Source organism: Theropithecus gelada, chromosome 20, assembly GCF_003255815.1.
Source record: "Theropithecus gelada isolate Dixy chromosome 20, Tgel_1.0, whole genome shotgun sequence".
NCBI classification, from domain to species: Eukaryota; Metazoa; Chordata; class Mammalia; order Primates; family Cercopithecidae; genus Theropithecus; species Theropithecus gelada.
The window spans coordinates 5134886-5140885 of record NC_037688.1 but is presented as its reverse complement, the minus strand read 5'-3'; the positions used below and the strand labels follow the sequence as shown (position 1 = coordinate 5140885).

The 6000-nt window shown below is 41.0% G+C and overlaps 1 protein-coding gene across 2 annotated transcripts in view; it reads left to right on the top strand.

Moving 5' to 3' along the window:
- The window catches only part of ITFG1 (integrin alpha FG-GAP repeat containing 1), a 307787-nt gene that overhangs the window by 11183 nt on the left and 290604 nt on the right, over positions 1 to 6000 (top strand). The window lies entirely within an intron of this gene.

Here is a 6000-nt window from a genome sequence, read left to right as displayed (position 1 = left end):
CAGCACCTGTTGTTTCCTGACTTTTGAATGATCGCCATTCTAACTGGTGTGAGATGGTATCTCATTGTGGTTTTGATTTGCATTTCTCTGATGGCCAGTGACGATGAGCATTTTTTCATGTGTCTGTTGGCTGTATGAATGTCTTCTTTTGAGAAATGTCTGTTCATATCCTTTTCCCACTTTTTGATGAGGTTGTTTGTTTTTTTTCTTGTGAATTTGTTTGAGTTCTTTGTAGGTTCTGGATATTAGCCCTTTGTCAGATGAGTAGATTGCAAACATTTTCTCCCATTCTATAGGTTGCCTGTTCACTCTGATGGTAGTTTCTTTTGCTGTGCAGAAGCTCTTTAGTTTAATGAGATCCCATTTGTCAATTTTGGCTTTTGCTGCCGTTGCTTTTGGTGTTTTAGACATGAAGTCTTTGCCCATGCCTATGTCCTGAATGGTACTACCTAGGTTTTCCTCTAGGATTTTTATGGTATTAGGTCTAACATTTAAGTCTCTAATCCATCTTGAATTAATTTTCGTATAAGAAGTAAGGAAAGGATCCAGTTTCAGCTTTCTACTTATGGCTAGCCAATTTTCCCAGCACCATTTATTAAATAGGGAATCCTTTCCCCATTTCTTGTTTCTCTCAGGTTTGTCAAAGATCAGATGGCTGTAGATGTGTGGTATTATTTCTGAGGGCTCTGTTCTGTTCCATTGGTCTGTATCTCTGTTTTGGTACCAGTACCATGCTGTTTTGGTTACTGTAGCCTTGTAGTATAGTTTGAAGTCAGGTAGCGTGATGCCTCCAGCTTTGTTCTTTTGACTTAGGATTGTCTTGGCAATGCAGGCTCTTTTTTGGTTCCATATGAACTTTAAAGCAATTTTTTCCAATTCTGTGAAGAAAGTCATTGGTAGCTTGATGGGGATGGCACTGAATCTATAAATGACCTTGGGCAGTATGGCCATTTTCACGATATTGATTCTTCCTATCCATGAGCATGGTATGTTCTTCCATTTGTTTGTGTCCTCTTTTATTTCACTGAGCAGTGGTTTGTAGTTCTCCTTGAAGATGTCCTTTACATCCCTTGTAAGTTGGATTCCTAGGTATTTTATTCTCTTTGAAGCAATTGTGAATGGAAGTTCATTCATGATTTGGCTCTCTGTTTGTCTGTTACTGGTGTATAAGAATGCTTGTGATTTTTGCACATTAATTTTGTATCCTGAGACTTTGCTGAAGTTGTTTATCAGCTGAAGGAGATTTTGGGCTGAGACAATGGGGTTTTCTAAATATACAATCATGTCATCTGCAAAGAGGGACAATTTGACTTCTTCTTTTCCTAACTGAATACCCTTGATTTCTTTCTCTTGCCTGATTGCCCTAGCCAGAACTTCCAACACTATGTTGAATAGGAGTGGTGAGAGAGGGCATCCCTGTCTTGTGTCAGTTTTCAAAGGGAATGCTTCCAGTTTTTGCCCATTCAGTATGATATGGGCTGTGGGTTTGTCATAAATAGCTCTTATTATTTTGAGGTACGTTCCATCAATACCGAATTTATTGAGCGTTTTTAGCATGAAGGGCTGTTGGATTTTGTCAAAAGCCTTTTCTGCATCTATTGAGATAATCATGTGATTCTTGTCTTTGGTTCTGTTTATATGCTGGATTATGTTTATTGATTTGCGAATGTTGAACCAGCCTTGCATCCCAGGGATGAAGCCCACTCGATCATGGTGGATAAGCTTTTTGATGTGCTGCTGGATTTGGTTAGCCAGTATTTTATTGAGGATTTTTGCATCGATGTTCATCAGGGATATTGGTCTAAAATTCTCTTTTTTTGTTGTGTCTCTGCCAGGCTTTGGTATCAGGATGATGTTGGCCTCATAAAATGAGTTAGGGAGGATTCCCTCTTTTTCTATTGATTGGAATAGTTTCAGAAGGAATGGTACCAGCTCCTCCTTGTACCTCTGGTAGAATTCGGCTGTGAATCCGTCTGGTCCTGGACTTTTTTTGGTTGGTAGGCTATTAATTATTACCTCAATTTCAGAGCCTGCTATTGGTCTATTCAGGGATTCAACTTCTTCCTGGTTTAGTCTTGGAAGAGTGTAAGTGTCCAGGAAATTATCCATTTCTTCTAGATTTTCCAGTTTATTTGCGTAGAGGTGTTTATAGTATTCTCTGATGGTAGTTTGTATTTCTGTGGGGTCGGTGGTGATATCCCCTTTATCATTTTTTATTGCGTCTATTTGATTCTTCTCTCTTTTCTTCTTTATTAGTCTTGCTAGCGGTCTGTCAATTTTGTTGATCTTTTCAAAAAACCAACTCCTGGATTCATTGATTTTTTTGGAGGGTTTTTTGTGTCTCTATCTCCTTCAGTTCTGCTCTGATCTTAGTTATTTCTTGCCTTCTGCTAGCTTTCGAATGTGTTTGCTCTTCCTTCTCTAGTTCTTTTAATTGTGATGTTAGAGTGTCAACTTTAGATCTTTCCTGCTTTCTCTTGTGGGCATTTAGTGCTATAAATTTCCCTCTACACACTGCTTTAAATGTGTCCCAGAGATTCTGGTATGTTGTATCTTTGTTCTCATTGGTTTCAAAGAACATCTTTATTTCTGCCTTCATTTCGTTATGTACCCAGTAGTCATTCAGGAGCAGGTTGTTCAATATCCATGTAGTTCAGTGGTTTTGATTGAGTTTCTTAGTCCTGAGTTCTAGTTTGATTGCACTGTGGTCTGAGAGACAGTTTGTTATAATTTCTGTTCTTGTACATTTGCTGAGAAGTGCTTTACTTCCAATTATGTGGTCAATTTTGGAGTAAGTGCGACGTAGTGCTGAGAAGAATGTATATTCTGTTGATTTGAGGTGGAGAGTTCTATAGATGTCTATTAGGTCTGCCTGCTGCAGAGATGAGTTCAATTCCTGGATATCTTTGTTAACTTTCTGTCTCGTTGATCTGTCTAATGTTGACAGTGGAGTGTTGAAGTCTCCCATTATTATTGTATTATTGTATGGGAGTCTAAGTCTCTTTATAAGTCTCTAAGGACTTGCTTTATGAATCTGGGTGCTCCTGTATTAGGTGCATATATATTTAGGAATTGATCCCTTTACCATTATGTAATGGCCTTCTTTGTCTCTTTTGATCTTTGATGGTTTAAAGTCTGTTTTATCAGAGACTAGGATTACAACCCCTGCTTTTTTTTGTTCTCCATTTGCTTGGTAAATCTTCCTGTATCCCTTTATTTTGAGCCTATGTATGTCTCTGCGTGTGAGATGGGTCTCCTGAATACAGCAGACTGATGGGTCTTGACTCTTTATCCAGCTTGCCAGTCTGTGTCTTTTAATTGGAGCATTTAGTCCCTTTACATTTAAGATTAATATTGTTATGTGTGAACTTGATCCTGCCATTATGATATTAACTGGTTATTTTGCTCGTTAGTTGATGCAGTTTCTTCCTAGCCTCGATGGTCTTTACATTTTGGCATGTTTTTGCCATGGCTGGTACCTGTTTTTCCTTTCCATGTTTAGTGCTTCCTTCAGGGTCTCTTGTAAGGCAGGCCTAGTGGTGACAAAATCTCTAAGCATTTGCTTATCTGTAAAGGATGTTATTTCTCCTTCACTTATGAAACTTAGTTTGGCTGGATATGAAATTCTGGGTTAAAAATTCTTTTCTTTAAGAATGTTGAATATTGGCCCCCACTCTCTTCTGGCTTGTAGAGTTTCTGCCAAGAGATCTGCTGTTAGTCGGATGGGCTTCCCTTTGTGGGTAACCCGACCTTTCTCTCTGGCTGCCCTTAACAGTTTTTCCTTCGTTTCAACTTTGGTGAATCTGGCAATTATGTGTCTTGGAGTTGCTCTTCTCGAGGAGTATCTTTGTGGCGTTCTCTGTATTTCCTGGATTTGAATGTTGGCCTGCCCTACTAGGTTGGGGAAGTTCTCCTGGATGATATCCTGAAGAGTGTTTTCCAACTTGTTTCCATTTTTCCCCTCACTTTCAGGCACCCCAATCAGACGTAGATTTGGTCTTTTTACATAATCCCATACTTCTTGCAGGCTTTGTTCATTTCTTTTTCTTCTTTTTTCTTTTCGTTTCTCTTCTCACTTCATTTCATTCATTTGATCCTCAATCGCTGATACTCTTTCTTCCAGTTGATCGAGTCGGTTACTGAAGCTTGTGCATTTGTCACGTGTTTCTCGTGTCATGGTTTTCATCTCTTTCATTTCGCTTATGACCTTCTCTGCATTAATTACTCTAGCTATCAATTCTTCCACTTTTTTTTCAAGATTTTTAGTTTCTTTGCGCTGGGTACGTAATTCCTCCTTTAGCTCTGAGAAGTTTGATGGACTGAAGCCTTCTTCTCTCATCTTGTCAAAGTCATTCTCCGTCCAGCTTTGATCCGTTGCTGGCGATGAGCTGCGCTCCTTTGCCGGGGGAGATGCGCTCTTATTTTTTGAATTTCCAGCTTTTCTGCCCTGCTTTTTCCCCATCTTTGTGGTTTTGTCTGCCTCTGGTCTTTGATGATGATGGTGACGTACTGATGGGGTTTTGGTGTAGGTGTCCTTCCTGTTTGGTAGTTTTCCTTCTAACAGTCAGGACCCTCAGCTGTAGATCTGTTGGAGATTGCTTGAGGTCCACTCCAGACCCTGTTTTCCTGGGTATTAGCAGCAGAGGCTGCAGAGGATAGAATATTGCTGAACAGCGTGTGTACCTGTCTGATTGTTGCTTTGGAAGTTTCCTCCCAGGGGTGTACTCCACCCTGTGAGGTGTGGGGTGTCAGACTGCCCCTAGTGGGGTATGTCTCCCAGTTAGGCTACTCAGGGGTCAGGGACCCACTTGAGCAGGCAGTCTGTCCCTTCTCAGATCTCAACCTCCGTGTTGGGAGATCCACTGCTCTCTTCAAAGCTGTCAGACAGAGTCGTTTGCGTCTGCAGAGGTTTCTGCTGCTTTTGTTATTGTTTACTGTGCCCTGTCCCCAGAGGTGGAGTCTACAGAGACAGGCAGGTTTCCTTGAGCTGCTGTGAGCTCCACCCAGTTCGAGCTTCCCAGCGGCTTTGTTTACCTACTTAAGCCTCAGCAATGGCGGGCGCCCCAGGCGCCCCTCCCCCAGCCTGGCTGCTGCCTTGCTGGTAGATCGCAGACTGCTGTGCTAGCAATGAGGGAGGCTCCGTGGGCGTGGGACCCTCCCGGCCAGGTGTGGGATATAATCTCCTGGTGTGCCCGTTTGCTTAAAGCGCAGTATTGGGGTGGGAGTTACCCGATTTTCCAGGTGTTGTGTGTCTCAGTTACCCTGGCTAGGAAAAGGGATTCCCTTTCCCCTTGTGCTTCCCTGGCCCTGCTTCAGCTCTCGCTGGTCGGGCTGCAGCAGCTGACCAGCACCGATTGTCCGGCACTCCCTAGTGAGATGAACCCAGTACCTCAGTTGAAAATGCAGAAATCACCGGTCTTCTGTGTCGCTCGCGCTGGGAGTTGGAGACTGGAGCTGTTCCTATTCGGCCATCTTGCTCCGCCCCGAAATGATTTTAAACTTAAACATAAAATAAAATCTTCACATAGGAAGCTACTTTGCTTAGTAATATAAACACTAAATTCACTCAGAGGCCTGTACCTTTGATTATATTGTGTTTATTTGCCATCAGATAGGACAAAGAAAAATGAAATTTATTATTTTGGAAAGAAGAGATTTGTGTTTTTGTTTCAGTAGCTTCAGATGTGTCCCTTATGGATCTATGCTGTCATTACTGAAAGAATTAAGATAGCTGTTTTTGAGTATAACTGTTATGTTTAGTATGTAGGATACAATTTCCTCTAGAAATTTAGAAAGATTCTTATATTAAGGAGAAATTTTTGTTCTTTTTATAACTCTTCCTTTGTGTTATTATTTATATTCTCAGTATAGACTCATGTACCAGGATAATTGATTTAAATAACTGATGTAAATTTGGATTTATAAATTTTTGACAGCATATTTTGGTAGAGGTCGAGATCATTCCTGGGACTAGAGCAAAGTTTGGCCACATTCTTTTTT